This window comes from Lissotriton helveticus, chromosome 4_1, assembly GCF_964261635.1.
Source record: "Lissotriton helveticus chromosome 4_1, aLisHel1.1, whole genome shotgun sequence".
Lineage (NCBI taxonomy): Eukaryota > Metazoa > Chordata > Amphibia > Caudata > Salamandridae > Lissotriton > Lissotriton helveticus.
This window is the reverse complement of record NC_136063.1, coordinates 1,271,930,520-1,271,954,694: the sequence shown is the minus strand read 5'-3', so window position 1 is coordinate 1,271,954,694 and position 24,175 is coordinate 1,271,930,520. Positions and strand designations below refer to the sequence as shown.

Below are 24,175 nucleotides of genomic sequence, written 5' to 3'. Positions count from 1 at the left end.
CCCGAAGGGGTACCTCCGCGCTTCAACCGCTGCGAAACCCTTCCTGGCTTCCCTGAGAGATGGTCCCTTAATGGGTATCTCCAGGGTGAGACCAGGCATCCCCGGCGGTCTGGTGGGGCCGGGCTTCCCTGAGAGATGGTCCCTTAATGGGTATCTCCAGGGTGAGACCAGGACTCCCCGGCGGTCTGGTGGGGCCGTTAGTGAAGATGAGGCAAGCTAGTGCCCAGAGTTGCCGAGTGTGATCGCTGATCAGAGTGGGCACTGAGGCGAGAGAATTATCGAGTCCGCTGACCCTGGTCCAGAAACCTGCCGCGTAGGGAATCGAACCCTGGTCCCGGGCCGTCCTCTGCTCTCGGGTCTGCCACCTCTAACCAGTGAGCCACACTACTCCACTATTTATCTTATGCAAGAACAACCATTGACAAAGCCAATTGTTGTGACTTGTTGTAAGTATGATATTACTCGTTGTATCATATATCTAGATGCAATGATAGAAACCGCGGCACACTGTGCTAAGCACTGATTTGTTAGCTTATGTGTTTTTAAGCCATGCCTTTAATTACATTGACCACGGCCCTTTGAGAGACCCCCTTGCCCCCCCCTTGTTTTTTCATCCCACGTAAAGCCCTGTCTGACACCTTTGGTTAAAGTTCGCGCTATATTAAACTGCACTAAAAATCGAAATGCCACCAAAAAAGCACACTATAAGCCAGGAAATCTCACGCAATAGTAAACTGAAATCTTGGCAGCCCTGGATTTGGATGGACGGGCTACAGTACAGAAAACGTATTGAGAGAGCATTGCTAACCACGAAGAGCGGTGTTTAAGCGCAAGTCGTCCTTTAACTTAGTTATCACGTGATATGAGTGGTTGCTATGGACGCCGAAGGACTCCTAGCCTGTAGTTGACAACTAGACGCTGCGTCGCTCAGTGTTTCTCAGCTCGCGGACGGAGAATATATTCTCTACGTATGACGTATCGAACAAGGACGTGACGTTCAGTCACGTGGTATTGTGTCGGTAGGAAGGGCTAATGCTCCAATTAGAGCATGCTCAGTGTGATTTTTGAGGCACTGTCTCGCGGAGAACTACATTTGTTGTTACACCGGAAGTGGACTGAGCCAGGAGGAGGAGGAGGTAGGGGTGCTGTTCAGAGAGAGGCTCTGGCGGGAGAGCAGGGGGACAGGAAGTGTGGAGAGACGGAGTCTCAGGACGGAAGCAGCTGAGCAGGAGACACTCATACAGCAGCAGATTTCAGCACAGGTACCAGGAGGGGGAAGGAGAGCTCATCAACTGACAGAACACCTGCAGAGAGGCAGAATAACAACAGTGCCACGAGATAGACACAGGGGTCAATATGCAGATTATGACAGGAGCAAAGCAGGCTGTCCCATGTCAGGTGTATAGCTCTTCTACGTTTTTTGCCCTCTGTGTTCCCGTTTCTGCAGTTCATCATTTATGATGAGAGTGCAAAACGAAAATAACCAGAGTGCAAAGAATAAAACACTACTGGCTGAGCTACTAGCACCTTCCAATGGGCAACTTGGAACCTGTGGTGAAAGTGTCAGCAAGTGGTTAATAATAGTGATCCACAGCATAACAATCAACTCTCCATGTACACGAGAAAGAATCTAGATGGCGTTATAATGTATGGGGAAACACAAGTTACACAGAGTGGAACAACGTTATAAGCTGGGAAATGCCATACAAGTTAAATTAAGTAACAGTTGTCAATGTACTGACTATATGAATCACCCTACTCTTTGCACCTCACCTTTTTGTCTCTCTCTCTCTACCTCGGTTTCCTCCCATTGTGCATCAACCTACTCTCTCCACCTCACCCATATCTCTCCCTCAGAGACCACTTCTATTCTCATTTTAACTTAACCATCTTTTCTTTCTCCTCCAATATACTCCCTCTTTCTACCTCCCCCTCCTCCTAACTCGCCTACCCCTAACTCTCTCCTCTCTCTGCTTCACATACCTCTCTCCTCCTTATCCTGCCTCCACCTCATCCTCCTGTCCCTCCACCTCTGCCTCCTGTCCCTCCACCTCTGCCAGCATCACCTTCACCGCTGCTCCAAATGGGGCAGCGATTTGGTTTATGTAAAGGAAGTTTGAACTGCTTCCATACACGTATGTGTCCATGTACTTGTGTATGTGTAATCGGTACTTGCATTCCTGCTGCCCAGGATGTGTTTTACACTGTTAGCTCTAAATACCTGTACAGGGGCAGCATCATGGCCTGGATTATATAGAGCATGCTTATGAGCATGCACAAGATTTACAAAGACTTGCGAACTATGTGTATTTTAAATAGATAGTAAGAAGCTGTGCAACTTTTTAACGTTGAAAATAGTGCTTACTGCTGTACATTTACTCCAAATAAGAGTGTTAAGAATTGGAAGAGCAGTCGAATTTGGCAACCTGAAGAGAACCAACCAAACATCAAATGTAGGCCTGTTTCTACCCTTAGCTGCCCACTGTGCCAAGTTTGCAGTTTCTGAGGTTGACTTCTGGGTTTCTCATTTGGTGGTTGTTTTCTCAAAGAATATTTGGTTGTCAGTTTCTTGAGCAGAATGCACTTTAAGGGGAACAAATATGAATATACTGCTAATGTGAGTGCCTCAGATCTGAAAACTCTACTAAATTGCGAATGGCATGTTCCTACCTATTTTACTTGCTCTTTCTCACTAGTCTCTCCTAGTCCCTTCGTCCTCTCTTTCTCAATCACTCTCTCGCCTGTCTCAGTTTTTGTTCTACCAATCTCCTCAAGTCTCTTCATCTTCCTTCTCTAGACTCTCTCTCATTAGTGATCATTTGCGTGTGACCCTTCACTCGGACCAAATTTCTTTCTCATCATATTTATCTTTCAATATCCTCATCCACTTCAATACTCCTCTCCCTCTACTCACCGCCTCCACTCTCAGTACATGCCTACCCATTGCCCTACGCCCAACAAACACTTTGATTATCATTCTCCTGCTACATCCTCCTACTTCCTCAGACTCCTCTTTCATCTTCCTGCATCCATCTCTATCAACATCTTTATTGCCTTTTCTACTTCGACACTCATGACTCTCCTTATTAACCATCTCTGTCATATTTCCTCTTTTCTCTTATACTCCGTCCTTTACTCTTATTTTATCTACCTCTTTCCTTACCATTCTTCTTTCTTATTCCTTACCCTCATATTTTCTATCCTCCCTCTCTCCTCTAATCACTCCCCATCTCTCATCTCTGTGCCCTGTCTAGGGTTGCTCGTGTCCAGATTATGGAATGTTTGATCATGTTCACTATGCATTAGCACCACAGTTGTGAAAACTATGGCCCTGTATTTTTCATGACAACTGATGAAACGACCCAACCACGTCCACAGTTTCTATTGCTCAATAGCTAATAACATTTACTGGTCTAAGTGAGTTATTCACTCTGCCTTTCAAAATGCCCCAAAACATCACAATTATTGAAAACTCAAATAAGTATGTTTATTCAGATCTCCTAGCAGCTCATAATTGTTATATGGATGACAGGACATAAACCTTATTTACAGCTCTTTTGTGCCCCACTTTTGTGTCAAAAGGCTGAGTAAGAAAATTTGAACTTGTGAAGCCACACATTGTAGGAACATCAAAGTAGCAAGTGTATTAGCCCACTATATTATTTTATCAGTTTAGGCTCTGTTACAGCAGTACTTTCTAGCTACTCATGTAAACAAAAGAAACCACTTTTTGAGAAAGAATAAATGCCCCAGAGTGTGGTGACTGTGCCTAAAGTTTCCTCAAATTATATCTATATTAGCATACTCAAGATATTGGGAGTAGGCAGGAGAGCGACAGCATGTGTTGCATTGCACAACGGCAGCATTTGAATTTGAATTTGAAGGTATTTGTTAAGCGCTCGTTTACCTAGCGGTTTCATAGCATGTGTTGGCAGTCCTGCCACAAGAGAGCCCCCAGTGCTGTTCCATGAAAGTTAGCTAAAGTCTGTTCACTTTACACAAAATCAAAACGTGTGACATTGGCAGAAATTATTTTACATATATGGCCATGGGTCAAGCAATTTTTTTCAAGAACTTAAAATGCTGTTCCCAGCATAACTTGGCTGTGGCTAGATAAATGGACCTATGTTAACTGTAGCTCTGATGCCAGGATTGGCATGGTGTTATTTTTTTTATATGAGTATGATTCACGTATTGGAATACGGGAATGCAATCTAGGAAGCCAGTCATGACTTAGGGAGGCCAGTGATTAATGCGATGCCATAGTTGATTTCTGTAAAGTCCATATCTTTAATTTGTTTCTTCAGATCAGATCTGGGGAGAAAGTGTCTGTTTCATTTAATTCCAGTTGGTAGTTGGTACTTCTCTTAACTCGATGTGGGTTTCCAGGTTAAGTTGAGTCCAGGGTGTAGCTCAGGGATTTGGCTGAGGTGAAAACCTTTTTATTCAGGTGGTCGACCCAGGAAGTTAGAATTTGGCACTTTGTTTGGTAGTGAGGGTAAGACATTTGTTTTTGTGAGAATTTATTTTTGATTTGTTTACCCAAGCCTGTTTTCGGAGATGCAACTGGTATATGTTTGATATGACCATAAATGCAAATCTCAAATTGTTTTTCCATTGGAACATGCCTCATATGTGGTGCAAAATATATGCAGTCAGCAAATGCCCACTATGTACTGGCAATTTCTTTTCAGCCAAGCACACCATTTTTAAATCTAATAAATCACTCAACCTTTGTTTTAGTTCAAATAATCTCATACCAGTCATTGAATACATTTGTTACATCTTTATCGTGAGATATCAGTTCAAGAAACCTCGTTTTTTATCATGCGTAACTAGTAGATACAGACAGACCCAGATCTTGGACATCATAATGTTTTATATTATAAAGTAGAAATATATATGTTTAGTAATATCTCTGGTTTGTGATGTAGCACAAGAACTTACGTCATCAAGTTAGTAAGAATAAGAAGAAACTAAATGTTCATAAACCAGGTTCATCACTTTTGCTTTATCTTTGCACTACTTAAGATAGCCAGAGAGCTGACAATGGTTGGTGATACTCTACAAGAAAATGCCTGTAGGGCAACAAAATACTGAAAAATGTAAACGAATTGGCCTTTCCGTGAGTATCATTGAGGATGTCTGAATTCACCAGTATTGAGACACAGCAGAATGAGTACTTTATTTACTCAAGCATCTTGCTTGTTTGTTAGAGGAGCACCACCTAAAGGCATGCATGGTGCACAGTGAATGTCTGTGCTATATGTATGAGAACATTTGGATTTCTGAACCTGGCATTTTAACTATAGGGTAGCAGTGTCTTGTGTGAGCTGGACTACAATTATAAAGGTCCTTGTTTGTTTTTACATCGTGACTCAGTTAGTCACTATTAGCAGGCAGGTCACTAACACACAGCCAGAGCATGTTGAGTCTAGAACCGGGTGGATGGATAGGTTATGAAGAAAGTGGAAGTTTGCTTCACTCGTTATTGATTATATTTATCGGCCAGCATTTATTCGGTTTAAATGATAGTGCTGCTCCTTTTGGTAGTGTGCATTCAGATTCCGGCGACAGGGCAGTTGAGGCCTGTAATTTCCACTTTAAGGGGCATTTGCATAGTGAACAAATGCAGAGCTAATTGCCAACGGATGCCAGGAGCCAGCAGAATTTCTTGGAAAGTCTCTGGTCACAGGTTTGGGTTGGTTCTCCACTCGGGAGACTGGGACAGCGATAGAGAGCAAAGAAAAAAAAGTACTATAAGTGTAACAGCATAGGATTGATAATGTGGTGGTATGTGAGCTCCTTGCGGGTCTGGGGCAAGCTAGCCTTTGGTCTTCTCTGGTGCATGTGGTCACAAATGGACAGCAAATTTTATGATGTGTTAAACACAACCATGTTTCAGCAGCCATTCATCTTGTTTAGGCATGTACTGTACGAGAGAGGGTTAAAGTAAAAGAGAGAAAGAGTACCAAAATCAGTCTAGACTCCATTAAACATGACGAGTTATCGTTGATTGTATATGTTCGATTTTGCTCATGCTGGTGTTAATCTGAATTTCTTACATTTTTTGTTGATGCAGTGGCAAAGTGGAGAACTAGGCTAAACGAGCAACGTGCATTCTGCTTCTGTTGTGTTAATTTTCTCCCTGATGGTATGGCCTCTCACTCGATACGTTCTTTGGCGCACTAGGGTACTGAGCAATTTACAGCGTCAAAGACATTCAACAGGGCTAAAAAGAGAATGCTTCACTATCATTACTGTGTGTTAGCATTTAGGGCCTAATTTCAGAAATATTTTTTTATGTGACTAGGTGCCATTGGATGCTGTGAGCGTAGCAAATAATCTCTCTCGTTTTCTCCTAAGAATCTAATGGTAACCCAATCTTGTCCCGTGAGGTATAGGCCCTGTGCTTCAGTTGTAGAAGGGAAGTTCCTTCTCTATTAGTGTATGCCACTCAACTGCCCACTGAGTGCAAGCACCATCCTTCGCTTGGATATGGAGGGATGGGCTTTATATTGGATTGCTGCCTCCCTTAATTCATATTTTAATTTTTGAATTTCTATTGACCTAAGTTTATTCTGGTGTGCTGAAAACGCAATATATTTCTCATGAATAACCACTTTCAATGCATCCGAAATCCCCTGTTTCCCCACCTCACCATTGTCTATAATTTCAATATAGTTCTGTAGACTTTGCCCCAATTCCTCTTGAAATATTGGCTCCCTCAGGGTAGCAGGGTTCATCCTCCATATTCCACCGGTCTTTGTGTGTTCTATATGAAGATCAGCGCAGATGGGCCTAAGGTTTTTGACTGGGATTGTTTCTCTGTCTACTGAGGTCATTGAGGCAAGCGGATTACTTAATAATATATAGGTATTATGTGGGTGCGTATGCTGTGCATGGGAATAGTATGTATAATCTTTGTCTTTGATGTGCATTTGACCTCATCCACTGGTAGTTTGCTAAAAGCGCCCCATAGCTGCATTGACCGTTCTAAAGGTGCGTCACTCACTTCGCACAGGAGAGCGAAGGCTGGACCAGTATTCTGCCATTTCTTATGTGTCTTTAGGCAGTTCCACATCTGTTTTTAGTGGGCTAGCTACTTCACACTCTTTGTACATTAGTCCATGCCATTTTGGCCCCCTGGTTGCCTTCCTGTAAATCTCTTGCTTTGCTATGAGTACCACAGCCTTTCTCTCCTCTCTTACCTGCTCTGTGGTAGGGCACCTTCCCAGACCGCCGCCACCCCCAATTAGATCTCAACTTTCATCTCCAGCTTCGTCTCTCGGAGTGCATCCCTTAGGCATCCCCCCTTTCTGTCAGCAGCCTACCCTACCATCCAGTCCTTTGGGGTCTTAAAAGAAGAATATGTTAGTGTCTGCCATTATTTTTTGCTGTTTAGGAAACCGGAAGGCTTACAAAACCATTCTTTTGTTTCGCCTCCAGGAAGGTTGCATACTGGTATTGCATTGCCAATGTATATTCAGAAAAAAATCATTTCTATAGTACTCTCAGCCAGAAAGTGTGTCTCTCTCTCTCCTCGCTCTCTGTAAAATGAACTCTCTGTCTTGATAATGACAGTGGCCTATGGGGAGGAAACCTCGCCAGCACCCTATGCATGTTTTGTACTGCAAATAAGAGAGCCCTTTGGGAGCAACAGTCTGACCCAGCCACTGTTCCATGTAAGTGACCATTTTGAGTCCCTCTGTCTTTTCAGGGGCCCACCACCCTTACATTATTGCACCACAACCTCTCTTTCAGGTCTTCTGTTCTGTAGTCTGTCAACTCCTTCACCTGCCCCTGCAGTTTCTGATGGTTTCTCTCCCAATATGTAGTCCTTCTGTTTAACACTATCCATGTGCACGTGCTGGTCATTGCACTAGAGACTAGGGTCCATGCCAATCGTGTCAATATTCTGATGTAGGGTCTCATTGTAGCTGTGATGACTACCATGATCGTATTTAGTTTGTCTTGTTGCTGTCCATGTTTGTGTGCATATCTGCTCCTGCCAGCCCATTCATTTGGGCTGGATATTGTGCCTTAGGGCCTCTTTTCTTTCTTTAAGCAGTCTAGTACCCATGGGAACCTAGGCTTGTCCATAGAGCCAATTCCTTTATACACTAATTGCAATGTATAGCTATATGCAGTTTCTCACACCCCAGGTAATGCCAGGATCAGTCTTATGTCAAAGTCTTGCTCCTTTCTATACAGCCAGCACTTCTCTCCAGCTGTCATTGAGAACTTGTGGAGCCCACCCTTTCATTTTCCCTAGAAAGGGAGGAGAGGCCCAGCAGTGCCCACAAAAGGCACTTGCAGGTCTGTAGTTCACTGTGTTCAGTAAATAAATAGATTTTTACAGTTCAACCTACCACTCGTTTCATGCTTTTTTTCCGGATTTGACGTCAGAACAATTAATGGCCCTGTGCACCACCCAGCAACCGGTGTTACTGTGCACACTCCATCTGCCGACATGAGTGGGTAAACCAGCTTCCAGTGAGCCTGATTTATAGTATCCTAGGCCTCTATGTTAGTGGTGTTCTGCAAAACGTTGTTTTTCTATGTACTAGGCCCTACCCAAGGCAGAACCGTTCGCTGACAGAGCTACCTGCTCTCCCCGGTCTCTTCAGCATGACAGTGCTACAGCTCCTGCTGTTCTTAGTGTAGAAATCATTTTATCTTCCCATCCTACAGAATTACACAGGACAATTACACAAAACTAAGAAGAGTACACGTGTGAGAAATTCCACAGAAATCATATTACTCGCTTGAGGGACTCTCCTAACCTGTGACATGCCTTGACATTATTCTTTGATGTCCAATCAAAACAATGAGAGTTAAGTGTTGGGGGAGGGTACAGCAATCTATCCTCTTTGAAAGTGTCATTTAGTGGTAAGTTTAGAAGAAAAAAATGAATCCCTCTTCTTGAACCAGACGAGAAGCCAACTAGCCCAATTCTAAAAGGTAAATCTGTAAGTGGAGATCTCTGCACATGCCGTTTTTTACTGACATCTGGACCTACTTTTCCACCTAGATGCAATTCCTGACATAGATTTACAGTTAATGGTAGATGTGTGTGTCCCCACCCGTTTCATAAGACGGAAAATGCAACTTCAAAGATACTACTAGTAAATTTACAGATGAATTTTATGTGTAAACATGCCAAATCTAGTTCTACAGAGCATTGGGGTAGATCTCTGCCTATGTTATGTAGAAATATGTATGGGGTGTGTGTGTGTGTTGGGTCATGCAACATAATATGAAGTGTGTATAGTTGTGGTAGAAGTTACATGACCATTTATATTTCTTTACCTTTTTCTTGTTGGGCTTTGTTCTGTAAGTGTAATTTCGTACCTCCATTCATTTGTGTGCTTCCCTGGTAGCAGTTAATGGTCATATGTGGTGTTGGACTTAATCTAAGGGTAAAGTGGAGTAGATTTGAGCCTGTTCAGTTGTTGTACTACGGAAATAGATGTGGATATAATTTTGTATTAATTACAACTGACTTACCCTTTTGTTGACTCGTTTTTGTGTTTCCATTCTCTCCCTGTGGCCAAACTTAATATTTCCTCCCCCTTACTATATAGTCGATATTCCCCATTTTCCAGCCACTCCCCATTGCCACTCCCATATTTATAACTAAAACATAGGCCTAAATGTGCATATACTACTTGGTCTCTGCACAGTCGCGATGGCCAAGAGTTGGGGTAGATCTACACCAGTTGTCTCCAGTGGGTCGGTCAGGAGATCATGGTTGCTCACCAGTATCTGGAAGTAGCTGCCCACAGTGCAAGCCAACACTGTATGTAATGCAGAGGGTTTATCTACAATGAGTAAGGCAGCACTACACATCTCTGGACCCTAATAGTGGCAGCCAGCATAACCAATGACGGAGCCAATCATTTCATTTTCCAATCTTTATTTCGACCATTAGGTCATAAAAGATATACATACAATAAAATCACATGAATCTGTCAAATTTCGTAAAACATCAATACAAGATTTTAAGATCAACACACACAATAAAAACAATTATATTTAAAAATTGAAGCGGTTCTAAAGTCTACCCAGCATTTTTTAAAAGACAATTACGCGTATGCCAAACATTCGTAAAGAATTTGGAAAGTGCAAAAACGGTAGGGCCAGAAACATCGGATTTTAAAATCCTGTACATAGGTGTGTATTCCCTGTCACCCAGATTCTTGATCAAGGGAAGCAGCCAATACTTTCTGGCTGCCTTGTAGGCTGGGCAGAAGAAGACCACATGCAGATCATTTTCCTCTTTATCAACGCAAAGAGGACAGTACTTAGTGGAAGAGACTTGTGACCAAGTGCTTGAAAAGGACCGGAAAGGCAATGTACCGTATCTCCACTGGAGAAATAACTTTCTGGTAAGTATCGGATATATGGGATCGAGAGCCTTCTCAAATCTGTAAAGATCCTTGGTTTGCAGGAATATGGAAGAAAGGGACCCCTCTATCTGAGTAGCTAAGGCCCTTGTCCTTTTGTGTTCGTGGTACAGGATCGCCAGGGATCTTTTAGAGATTCCTGGTGCTGCATTTGCTGGTTCAGTCCACAATTCAGGAAGCCCCAGATCAGTGCAAATTGACTGGATATTTTTGACCCAGGGAATACTGAGCGCCTTGGGGTGCTTTAATAGTTCGGCCAATTCCGCCCTATAGTCGGCGAGATCATCGCCACTCCATAGCCTACGCCAGAAGGCAATGGGTCTTAAACTTATCTCGTCGGCAAGTGGCCGTATCCCTAGATCGAGCCTCAGAGGAAGGAGTGGGGTGCTAGGGGGAAGTGCGGTTATTTGTCTTATAAACCTATTTTCCGTAGAAGACAGGTTCCGACATGGGATGTGACCCCACAATTCAGCCCCGTACAGAATCGCCCCCCTGGCCTGGGCCTTATATATCTGGATTAGGGCCCCCAGTGGGCGATAAGTCGAACCGGTCATCATCCGGGATATGCCCCCGGTAATTTGAACTAATTTAAGGTTAGCCCTGCTCTTTATGGGTCACCCAGGTCATATTTTCGTTGAGCGTCACGCCGAGATATTCAAACGTGGATACTCTTTCCAGCCGCACTGCTCCCAATTGGGGATTCGGGCGCTGTTTGGGGCTCGGATTCAAAACCATATATTTGGTTTTTGTGGCGTTGATTTCCAGCCCTCTATCCTGACAGAAGGCCACAAAGGCATCAAGTATCCTTTGGATGCCCATGGGTGTTTTAGAGATCAACAGTGTGTCGTCCGCAAACATTATTGCGGGCACACTGTTGCCATTTAATTTGGGGGCATCTGTATTATCGGTGTTATTAAGATGGGCGATTACCCCGTTGACGAAGAGGCAAAACAGGGTCGGCGCCAGCACACAGCCCTGTCTTACCCCTCTGCCAACGGGGAATCTATCAGTCAGTTCCCCCAACCTCCCACACCTCACCTGGGCATAGTTATTATGGTGCAGCCTCTGCAAGGTCAGTAAAATATCTGGTGGTACGCCCATCCCTGCCAAGATGATCCAAAGTTTTCCCCTGGGCACGAGGTCGAAGGCGGCCCGTAGGTCCACGAAAATCGTGTACAGACTACCGCCCTCGAACCTCACTGTCCTCCAATAGACCAGATTCAATCTGAAGACCTGGTCCACAGTCGATACCCCTTTCCTAAATCCTGCCTGATAGGGACTCAGGGCGCCCACCTCTTCTATCCATTCCTGAAGCCTATTCAGGAGAACCCTGCCGAACAGCTTCTGTGCTACATCTATCAAGCTAATTGGTCTGTAGTTGGCTGGGAGGAGGGGGGATCCCTTTTTAAAGATCGGGACCACCTCCGCCCCCAGCCAAGTACTAGGGATTTCCATCCCACCGAGAATACCGTTGAAAAGAGCAGCGAGGTAAGGCGCCCAGACGGTGGGCTCCTGCTTGAACAGATCTCCAGGTAGCCCATCCAGTCCAGGGGCCTTCCCCGAAGCCAGGCCTGAAATAGCAGCAGTGACCTCACTCAATGTTATTAGGTCCGCCTGAGGGCCCAGGCTCTCAGGTTCAGTTAACGCAGGGAGTTCTCCGGACTCAGCACTATATAGGGACTGGAAGTGGTTCTGCCACACTCCAGAAGCTATGTTAGGCTCCACTGCCGAATGCAGACTCCCTGATCCCCCATTCACAATCCTCCAAAACAGGCGTTGATCTTGTATTGCTAAGGCCTTTGTGAGCTCTTCCCACTGGTCTTCCTCCCATTCTATTTTGGCCTGAGCGAGAAGCTTCTTGTACGCTTGCCTGCATTGCTTAAGGCGTTCCCCTCCCGTACCCTCCTTAATTGCTCCCAGGAGTTCTGTTTTGGCCCGTCTACAGGCTACATTGTACCATTGTGTTTTACCTTGGCACCTCGCCCTTGGCTTTCGTAAGTTACGAGTGAAGTGGGGTGCCGCAACTTTTATGAGCTCCTCGTGGGCATCAAACAGTTTGCTCCTTATATCTATTTTATTTGCCACACTATCAAGATCCCCAACAGTTTCCAGGATGGGAGTAATCTCTGCATAAAACAGTGGGAGTTTATCCTTGTTTGTGACCATCTGCTCCCACCTGATTCTTTTCCTACTGTTCTCTAGGAGGAGCGTGGGGCGATTCTCTTCCTCATGGAACACTGGGGCCTGAGGTGCTGGGTGATCAAGTTCTAACTCGAGGGCATTGTGATCACTGTCCATCCTGTCTATTACCCTGAAATCCTGTATTGTTGGCCACCTCACTAATTGGACCAGGACATAGTCCAAATGAGACTCTCTTCCCCGGCGGTTGTAAGTGATTTTGCCTGGTCTGTCGGACTTGATTCGCCCATTACATGCTCTGAGTCCGAACCTTAACGTCAGGGCAGTAATTTGCAGTGCCAGTGGAGTCCAAGCTTTCGGAGATGGCACATCAACCCATGGTACTGCCCACCTGTCTTCTTCCTCTGGTAAGAACCCTTCCTGGATGCCGGGGAGTGGCTCATAGTGAGAGTTAAAATCCCCACCCACCACATAATATGAATCATCCGACAGGTCAGATAAAAAGTTCGAGAGTTCAGCAAAGGTCGGTGATTCTTTTGCCCTTCCCATCGGCCTGGAATAGATGTTAACCAGCAGGAGGTTAGCTTTGTTTGGCCATGTTAATAAGACCCCAAGGATATCATCAGAGTTAAACAGGAGCCGTGTAGCCACACAGCCCAGGTGAGCAGCAACCCACGTCGTGAGGCCCCCTGATGGGCGGCCTTTGCCTTCCCACCTTGCGGAGATGTAAAATGATGAATAACCTTGGTGTCCATAGTCCTCTCTGGCCCAGGTTTCCTGGAACATACATATGTCACCAGTCTCTATGTACTTTGCCCAGGCCGGGTCTTCCATTTTGTTAGCTAGTCCCGCGATGTTCCAGGAGATTATCTTCAAACGTTCAGAGGTGGCAGATGCCATACCATGAGGGTTGGAAGAGATGAGTCCAGGCTCCACTTCAATAGCGGGGCCTGTAGCGAGGGCAGCAAAAGCTGCATGTGGCACCGGGGGTCTCAGCGCACCGTTGCCCACAAGGAAAGGAACCATAGTTGTCCCCTCAACAACAGCTACCCCATCAGTGGCTAGGTGAGAAGATTCGGTTCTGCCGTGGTCTGAAGCAACCGGGTCATTCAGTGGGCCAGAATTTGGACAGGGGGGCACAATGGGGGATTCCAGAAGGCCACAGGGGCCCGAGACCCCTGGCACTGTCTTACAGACAGTAAGTCAATCGACCCCATCCAAATCGTTCAGACAGTTAAAGCGATTAAAATCGCAAAAAGGTGTGTCCGGCGGTTGGAAGTACGGGCGTTGTACAAAGCCTTTGTGTTTACGTCTGTATTCCACCCTTGTCCAGTCATCGTGTATTTGAGCCTGGTGCCTGGGAATAGGTGGAAAGAAAAAAGATACTGGGAGGGTCTGTATGGTGGAATCGAGGGAACGATTCATGCCTCCACAGATGTGTCGGACCGTACCCGGATCCTTAAAGGTTACCATGATACAGTCCCCCACTATGGTTTTCCTGGTCTTCCCTAGCCATGGGACCCTTCTCACCATAATGATTTCGTTATTAAAGTGAGGTGGCAGGGGTCGATTCCAGTTAAGCCATTTGATTACCTTTTCTTAAGGGACTGATAGTCCTCATTTTCCCCGGATCTTAAATGGGGGGCACCAGCTAAGACCACCATTAATCTATTAGCTTCGGGCGGGAGGTCTGGCCTCCGTGGTCTTGGAATTGGGCCAACCGGCGTGGGTGGAGGGGCATTGACCTGATCTTGATCTGTTCCAGAGGACTCTATTTGAGAGCTATGGGGGGCTAGATCCAGTGGGTGAGTAGGTCTATTGCTTTGGTTATTAAGACGTGCCTGAAGTTGGATGGCCATAAGAGGTTGCAAAGGGGGGACAGGTGGCGGGTTTCTGGGGGGGGCTTTATTGGCATTAGTTGCAGCTTCTGCTTTGGATGGATCCCCAACAGAGGAGTGGGTTCCCACTAGCTGTGTCTGCTTACTTACTAGAGTGTTCAGAGTGGTAAGAGAAGTTTCTAGCAGGGTGAGCCTAATCTCGACTTTTTTTAAGCTGTCGGTAATAGGCTGCAAAAGGGAGCGGAGTAGAAATTCGATGCTCCCCTTGGCAGAGAGTGGAAGGTTTAGGTTTGACGAAATAACCTCTGGTTCTTTAGTGGTGGCAGTTATACTGGGGTTTGGGGGCTTAGGAGGAGGAATGGTAGGCACTATCTCCGTAGGTTTCCCCGGTAAAGCGGAATTAGTGCGTTTCTTGCCAAAGTCAAGGTGTGATATTTTAGATTTCCCCCACCCCCCCATTGTTTTCCGAGCACGTTTACTAGGTGGGGGCCTATGTAACTCCACCACTACATTTAATTTGGACTTGCTCTTATTAGCCAATTGCATAGGTGGAGTTTGGGTTAACAGATTAACGATAGTATGGGAAAGCTCTTGAGGGGCTGACTGTGTTTTTTCCACCCACTAGCCCTGGGGTAGAAGGAATTTCCCTTAGTAAGACGGGAAAGTCCTCAAGTGTCGAATTAATTAAACTGCTAGGTGGCGTGCCTTCCTCTTGAGTGATGGGGTAAGGGAAGATATCGGTCGAGAGCCTGGTTTTCATAGATTCTATGGAGTGCCTGCGCTCCACCCTACGTTTCTCAAGCGAGCTTTCCTTGTCCACCTCTCCTTTTGACGGAGCCAATCAATGACACGCTGTGACAGTCTGTGTCTCCTGCAACTTGATCAACGGTCTCAACTCTCAATTTAGTAAATGGGAGATTGGCCTGTTTGTGACAGAAAAAAGGTTCCAGGCATGTACAAATGCTATTTTGCAAGTCACTGACTCGCAAAATAGCATTTGCGACTCTTGCTATTAGGAAGGGGTGAACTTCCTGATAGCGAGTCACCATGCCATGTACTGTTTTGCAACCACATTTGCGGCAGCAAAACACTCGCAGTTTACTCCCCTTTGTGAATGGGTGCATAAATATTTTTTAAGAACAGTCAATGGTCACAGGGACTAGTGCCTGCCCTTAAAAAATGAAATTGAAAAGTTTCATTTTTCTTTTCTTAAATGCATCCCGGTTTTTCTTTAAGGAAAATGGGCTGCATTTACAAAAACAAGCATTGAAAATGCAATAGGTCTCGCTTTTGATTAAGTTAAAGCCATTTGCTTTGCTAATGGTATTGTATAGCAAAGCAAATGGCTTTAACTTAATCAAAAGCGAGACCTATTGCATTTTTAACGCTAATCACTGATCCTCATGTAAAGCGCTCCGATACCTCCGGGTCTAGCCAGGGCTATATAAAACTTTGCAAATAAAATACATTTGAGGGATGGGATACATTAGACTTTACCACACCGGGGAACATACCTACATATACACGAAAGTCCGATACTTTACAGGAGGAACTAGCCCTACTTAGAACACAATTTGTGTGCCATCTACTTCTGCCTCATGCACTTTAACTATTACTCACCCCACCAAGATAACATTCAGAATTTGATACACTAGAAGCAATGCTTACCTGATTCGAAATACCCACTAACAAAAATATGACGTTCATCTACAAAACTTTGGAGAAAAACATATCTGACATTTCAGGGCCGGAGGGCTTCGTAGGAGGTAAAACATTGGGAGTGGCAATCTACCTCAATGGCACCTAGACAAACAGAAGTATTGTTTAATTCAAACTTATTTACTTTCTATTGCTTTAGGATTCCTTTTCTATCAAACTGTGAAATATCTAAATGCTAGTTAACGCCGCACTTTACAAACTAATCGAAAAAATGGCTTATTACTGGGCTTGGTCTTTCCCAATAATCTGGTCCTGAACTGCCACATAATACATACTTTCGGAAGTAAAAAGATGATGAGCTCTTACAAATACTGTGCCAAGACACTGTCACCCCCAAGCTATTGGCCCAACAATTTACAATGAATAGATCCAGAGGCTGGCCCTTCCATTTAATCATGGTTACTGATTAGCAGTCTCCAATAAAAAAAAGTAGTAAGAATGATTCCAATAAGTGAAGAAATCATCAACTTAAGGTCTATAAAGGTAAATTGCTCCTGTGCTGGTTGTATGTTCATGGAAATAGACCCCCGCGTGCAGGGGCCAAAACTTTACTTTTCGCTGTAAAATGAGTATGCAGCAAACAACCAAAGCAGCGAACACAAACTACATCTGCGGCAGAAACGGCCCGCTGCGCAGTCATAAAAAGTTTGCTCGTTATCACCACTTGCTCCCCAGAACTCTCCAGAAACTATCGCGTCAGAGGCAGGCCCACAGTTGCCAGTGGTAGGGTCCCGGGATGAACAACAATTGGTACCTGGCAGTTTCCTCACCAAGCGCTTGCCGTGCCCCGGCCCCCACAGTAGCAGGCTTTCCAATGAAACAATCTGCCTCCTCTGCTCTAACACTTATGTCGCGGTGATGAGCTGAGGTGGGAGAAGTTGGCAGACATCGCTCCTTGGCAATTCGATGATTCGTGTTCTGCCTCATTCCTTAGCGCACTAGTTGATTACAGATTAAAATAGCGCGAATCCGCCCTGCAGTTGTTGGAGCCCATTACATGCGGACCAGTTACATTCAACAGGACACGGTCAATTTAGTGGCCACGGGGAGGATGCTGGATATGCCCAGAATTACAGGTTTGTGCGCGGATGCCGAACCAGAGACTGCAGCACTGGCCGATGTGCCACCTCGTTTGGATATAGGGTTCTGGAGAATCAGAAGGTTCCGGACTCGCATATGTTATGTGCCAATAATCTTGGTGTCTACGGCCGTCTGCGCATGTGCACCGCAGCCCCTTTTATGGTCGACTGACTCAAGATCAGCCACAATCCTGACCCCAGCTGGGGCAGACGAGGTCGCGAGCGGTAACCCACAGAACCAGACCGGATCGGGGGGAGGGACCCACACTGGCGGCCTCCCGGCTCCGCGTCAAGAGCACCCCCACAATAGTAGCCTCCCCTTCATCCCAAACCAAGGAAGAATAAACGTGCCTGAGCATGGTCCACGCAGTCCATAGTTCCTGGTTGGCCGCTGTAGCCTCAAAAACACGAACCACTAACCCATCGCTACCTTAGAAAACAAGTGCAGACGTTGTCCACGATGCTGACTTGCCGGCTCCCATTCAGATCGAATGTGGCCCACTGCAAACACATTTACCGCCAATAGGGCGGGCAGCGACAAGAGCCAGCAGCGTTGGGAGGGGGGAGGCAAACCTGGAACGGCATCCCGCACACTGCACAGACGGCCAACAAGGACACCTTCCGCAGTTCCATGCATCCTGACACAGCAGCCCGTTCAAGCGTCGAAACGGCTTTGTTACCATGCAGGGCTGCAGGAAAGGTCCGATGCATTTACGAGTAAATTTACTGTAATACGTGTTGTGCTCTAACATGCCCTATTTCTGCACAGTGCAAGTACTGTGAAATAACCACTACTCCCTAACTCAGAAGCCCACGTGTTAGTAAAGCGGCAAGTGCTGTTGTAAGAAAGACGATCGCTTCCCCCTCGATGGAGGCTGAGCCTGGACTGGGACCTACACTAGCGGCCTGAGGGTCGTGGTAATACGGTGAGAATAGACTAAAGCCAGTATTAAATGGCGCGGACTCGGCCCGCAGGTACATCGCGCTTGCAAGAGCATTGGTAGTGTTGCCTTTATTATTTTTGGCAGAGGGAGATGCAGGAAAATGCCCGAATCACACACAAGCTTTGGGCGTCCCTGCCTAGACCGAACCCAGCTTCCTGGCATTGAGGTCGGCCGCTCTAGCTGTGAGGCCGCAACGGAGCACAACCTAAACCTCAGCCGAAGGGGTGGGGGGCTACGCAAGGACTCAGCTGCTCCCAGTCCGGACTTGGCGTCCCAGCTGGCCCTTTTCCACCACAGCTATGACCCTACGTGCCGATCTCCCTGCTTCCTCCTGTTGCGGCCCGGGGCAGGCCAATCACCTCGTAGGCCCGGACTGCCCCTCCTAACAAAGAGGGTGGAGCGACACCGTACCCCACCCGTGACTTGCGAAGGAGAGTGGAGGTGCTTGATGCACAAATCGTCCCCCATCCTCCGACCCCAGCACCCACCGGGGCCGCTAGGGGCCGGGGCCAGCCCAGCGGAGACGCCCGTGAAACCACAGGAGCTGACCAACACCCTCCCAAGGCAGCCCGCAACCATAGGCGGGCCGCCCTGCCCTGGCTGCAACCCCGCCGGGGAGACCGGGCTGGGGGAGGGGAACAATTGGTGGACTCACCGCGCAATGGTTGATCAGCAGCTCTCAGCATCAGGAGTCGGGTGCTGAGGAGCTTGCAGCTGCCGGACATGCCCAGGAGCAGGGGACTACCGAGGAGCCTACTCCTCTGCGTCGGCAGGAAGTGGAGGGAAGGGAACTAAGGCGGTTCCGCCTCCTCTCGTCGCCCACTGTGGGCAGAGGGACTCGCACAGCAGAACCCTCCGGGGTCAGGACCATGCTTGTTTCTCTCGAGGTTGCTGCGCTTGCTTTCCCCACACGAAGGGCAGCGGAGGAGAGGTGGTGCCAGGCCCTGCGGTCGTCCGAGGGGGTTAGCTGAGGGCCGGGTTACGGCCTCTCCCAGCGCGGTAACACCTAGACAAAGCGGTGGAGCATGCAAGATACTATATCAAATATGGCTGCCTTCACGGATTGCTGTTAGGAGAAACCGGCTAAACGGCCCATTGATCACAAGGAGCTGAACGTATTGTCCTTGTGCCATTACACTTCCCTTCACACGCGTCCTGCAAGTCACTCACAGCTCAACCAGCAACACTCATCACTAGTACATAGAGCGCACTGTGCCGCTTGGCTATTGTGCTCCCATCATCACTTGTGGCTTACCTTCATCCTTCGTCTCTCCATATAACAAGCACAGCCCGCTTTCACTTTCGTTCGCCATTGAAAGCTTTCTCATCTTTATGGGGCCATGTGTTTGAAACACATGTCCCCATAAAGATAAGAAAGCTTTTACGCCAGAAGGAAGTCAGGCCTGGCAGTACAAGTGGGACGGCCTAAAAAGAGAAAAGTGTACGTCATAAACACCTCTTTCCCAATGGCTGGCCACCGTTTAGCATAAACGGTGACGCCAGCCAATGGGAAAGAGTGGCGGGGCTTAAAGCCAGCTAGTGAAAGTTACTACAAATCATTAAATCTCGCTAGCGAGACTGCGCATGCGCAGGCTCGACCTAAAAAATGCTTTATTTGAATGCATCCCCAGACATGGTGGTCTGCTGACCCCAGCAGGCCACCATCCCTGGGAGTGCTAGCCATTTCCAATGGGGTCGCAAATTGCATGAGGCATGCAATTTGCGACCCCCATTGGGTATCTCAAACAGTGTCTCAAACACTGTTGTGCATTCCAATTAGCGAGTTGCAAATGCGACGCAATTAGAGACTCGCTAATTGGCGGGTCGTACATCTGGCCCCAGGTGTGTGAAAGAGATATTATATTCTTGGAATGTTTTTACCCAAAATAAAAAGGGCATATTTGACAGAAAAATGCATATTTTGATTAAGTGATATGTTCATGTTTGAACACAAAATTATTGAAAATCGAAAACATAATTAAAGCTGCTCTTTGAATGATAATTCATGTTATGGTTAGGAGATTTATAGCTGTTAGTATTTCCTTTGTGCCAGTGACCACTTGTTGCTGTGGCTGTTATTTCATTAATTATGTGGAGGCATTTTATATTGACGAAGATTTTCCCGGCATTGCTGTTGGTATCCCGATCTTGTGTTTTGATAGTTTTGTATCACAATGTTGAGGTTTAAATATTGTCCTGCCAAAATACTGTATCCAGAATATCGGCAACCTCATGAAGGTTAGTAAGTTATTGTTATTGTTATTGTTAATGTAGGTTTATATAGCACCAACTCACCGGCAGGTCTCAGGGCGCTTTGACCACAAAACATAACGACCTAATCAGCGACAGGGAAAGAGTAGAAGCTAGACTAGGCTTAGCGCTGCTCTGAACAGGATAGTCTTTAGGATCTTTCTAAAATGGAGCCTATTTCCATCCTTACGAAGAACCTCAGGCAATTTGTTCCAGATCCTCGGCAACAGAACCGAAAAAGCTCTTCCACCTTTTGTGGCCAATTTAAACCGAGGGCACACAAGCAGTTGAGCCTCGGAAGACCTTAGACTTCTTTCAGGTCGGTAGATCTCCAGCCTTTCTTTAATATAAGCAGGGGCTTGCCCATAGATAGACTTATGGGCTATGCAGAGACTTTTGAAAACAGACCTTTGCGTCACTGGCAACCAGTGAAGGCTCTGCAGCAGCGGGGAAGCATGTGATTTCCTTGAAAGTTTAAAGATGAGTCTTGCTGCATCGTTTTGGACCACCTGCAATCTGTTGGTCAATACCTTTGGTAGGCCCAGGTAGAGAGCATTTCCGTAGTCCAGCCTCGAAAGTATAGTGGCCGAGACTACGGTACGAAGCATGGACTGGGAGAGAAGCGGGACTAGTTTGCGCAATTGTCTTATAAGACCGTTGCAAATTCTTACAACGGTAGAGACCTGGCTCACCATTGAAAGAGCACTATCTACCTTAATGCCAAGGCTTTTGACCGAGTCGGCTGGTTTAGGAGTGGGACCCAGTTCCTGGGGCCAGTACAAGTCACTCCAAGGGGAGCAAGTAGATGAAACTATTAACACCTCAGTTTTTTCAGGGTTAATCTTCAGGAGGTTCCCAGACATCCATTTAACTGTGTATCTGAGTACCTCCTGTGCCTGTAACTGGGCCCGTTCAGTGTCATCCATACTCAACAACAACTGAGTGTCATCCGCGTAATTGAATACGCGGCAACCCATCTCAGTCAAAGTTTTTATTAGAGGTTGTAGATACAGATTAAACAGGAGGGGGGACAGGGCAGAACCCTGGGGAACCCCACATGTAAGTTCTCCCACTCCTGATACCATGTCTCCCAACTGAATCCTCTGGGTTCTCCCCGATAGAAAAGATTCCAGCCAATGATATGCTGAATCCCGGAACCCAAAGCCAGCCAACCTGTCCAAGAGTAAAGAATGGCTGACAGTATCAAACGCCGCTGACAGATCTAAAAGTATCAGCGCGCTTGGTTTTTTACTGTCAGCCATCAATCTGAGATCGTCCATCACCGAGAGCATGACCAACTCGGTGCTGTGGTGTGCTCGAAACCCTGCCTGCATCTCATGGAGAAGATGGTTAGACTCCAGAAACGATGCCAGGGATATCAGCACATGTTGCTCAAGAACCTTGGACAGGAATGGTAGCTGGGAGATTGGCCTGTAATTTTTTAACACTTTGGGGTCTGCCCCTGCTTTCTTTATTAGCGGTTTAACCCTAGCTTCCTTAAAGCTGGCTGGTAGCCGACCTGTGTCTAGTGATTTATTCAACATCGACAGGATGTGGTCCTCTAGACTAAGGCGAGCTAGGCGGAACACACTTGGGGGGCATGGGTCCGCTGGAGAGCCTGACTTTATTTTCCTCATCAGGGTTTCGAGGCCTAATGAATCTATCCGGGGGAAGTTGGACATGTGAGTTCCCACCAGAGTTTGAGGTACCTGTGGATCCATAGAGCCGGTGGCAGTATTTTTTATCTCATTTAGAATGGTGTCAACCTTATCCAAAAAATATGTCAAAAAGGTATCACAACTAATTGCGGTATCCGTATCTTGAGCTCTCTTAGTTAATTCCGCAAGTATTCTAAAAGTTTCCTTCTGGACATTGTCCGCCTGATTAATCCGCTTTTCATAAAATGTGGCTTTCGCCTCCTGTATATATTTTTTATATGTGCGAAGCAACTTCCTATAATCTTCATAGGGTTCTACATCTTTTTTCCTCCTCCAGACTCTTTCTACGTTACGTAGTTCTTTCCTATGCTCCCTCAGAGTGGGGGTGAACCAGGGGGCGCCTTTCCCACCGTTATTAATCTTTTGAGGCTTCTCGGGTGCAATCAGATTTATTGCTCTACTCAGGCAGTCCATTATAGTACTACACTCCTGGTCTACATCAGTATCAAGATCTATAGGCTGGACACAGTCCATAAGTTTAGTGGTCAGTGTTTGCAAATCAACATCTTTCCACTTACGGATCATTTTAATTTTAGAATGTGGTTGCGGGGTTTTCGTACCGATAGGAACGTCACAATAGATCAGATGATGATCTGACCATATACAGGGAAGCACTTTCACTAAGGTAATCTTAGGATCTAGGGTCCAAATCAGATCAGGATGTGACCCTTTATGTGCGTGGGGGAGTCTACCAGCTGTTTAAAGCCCAGGGAGGACATGGTTATCTCTAGTGACTCAGCTGCGGAGTCTTTCCTTTCCCTGTCCCAGTGGAGGTTGAAGTCTCCAGTCACTACTATATTTTTGTATCGTGAGCATATGTCAGACATGCTAGTCATGAATAGATCATTAAAAGCCGAGGTGGAGTTAGGTGGGCGATACACAGTGAGGATAGTTAGACACAAATTGTCAAACATAATTTTCACTGCGAGCATGTCAGCCAAATCTAGTGTTTCTGCCAAAATGTTGGTTACAGCAAGATGTTTTTTAAATAAAATTGCCACTCCTCCCCCACGGGCATTTCCAGCACGATTATGCCAATGTATATCATATCCTGACGGAACAGCAGCTATGATGTCAGGGAGCGAATTTTCCCCAAGCCACGTCTCAGTCAGCGTTAATATATCTATGTCTTCGTCTTGAAGCAAGGTGAAAATCTCAAGATTATGACATGGCATAGACCTCGTATTTAGACTGCTTAATTTCAAGGTATAGTCCGAAGTCGACTTACCTGTGTGTGGGTTTCGAATGGCCAGCTCATTCAATCTGGCTAGCGCAGCTGGGTCTAAGGGATGTAATCCCGTATTCAATCGATCTATTTCATCCCGTGTGTAAGTGGGCCAACAACCAGGGTTCCCAGCCCCTGCGCCCGTTCGTGCGCGGACGGGCGCAGACGGGCTGGACTCTGGCGTGACTCCGGCGTGCTCACGCAGCGCGTGAACGCTGCGCGTCAGCATGGCCGCCTTAAGTAGCGCTCGGCCCGCCACTAGTGCGGCAACAAAGATGGCGCCGCCTGGCGTCACAATCTTCCCCTAAGATGGCCGCCAAGGGGTGCAAAAGGACCCGCGAAATGCGGTGGATTAACTATTATAGTGCGGGTGAGTGGGGCTAAAAACAGGGTAAAATAAACCCAACAACAACCTAAATACAGAATAGGATATTTTAAAAACTATTGTGAATAGCGCTGTTAAACGCGTAAAATGCGCTGTCTGTTTAGCGCTCCAGAGCTCCTGAAACTCGAACTCCCTGGCGCTGTGGATTGAGGCAGTATGCCTTCGTTAGTTAGTGTAGTTAAATATATATTCTTAACTCTACATTTTCTTTATTTTGAACCAATATCTATCTAATATATCTCTTCAAGGTACGTAGAAATGGAGCTAAAAATAGTAAACCTATACTGTATTCACTATTGCAACAATGATTAGTAGCTTGGGACTATTTTGATTGATTAGAAGCAGCTTGCGCCGTGAAAAGGTTGGAGACCCCGGATAATGTGAATTCCATGTATGAACACATGAGGCAGTACTACTGATCATCCTAGCATGAACGGTGGATAGCAAAGCAACCATGAGTAATATTTCA

At 46.3% G+C, this 24,175-nt stretch overlaps 1 protein-coding gene across 2 annotated transcripts in view; it reads left to right on the top strand.

Annotated features, from left to right (window-relative positions):
• The first annotated feature begins 1,101 nt into the window (after positions 1 to 1,101).
• The window catches only part of ZNF407 (zinc finger protein 407), a 1,826,025-nt gene continuing 1,802,951 nt past the window's right edge, over positions 1,102 to 24,175 (top strand). The window contains exon 1 of one of the 2 annotated variants that reach the window (XM_078687829.1): positions 1,102 to 1,262. The gene's annotated coding sequence lies outside the window, so the exon portion shown is untranslated. The remainder of the gene's footprint in view (positions 1,263 to 24,175) is intronic. The other variant, XM_078687830.1, reaches the window with a different exon arrangement.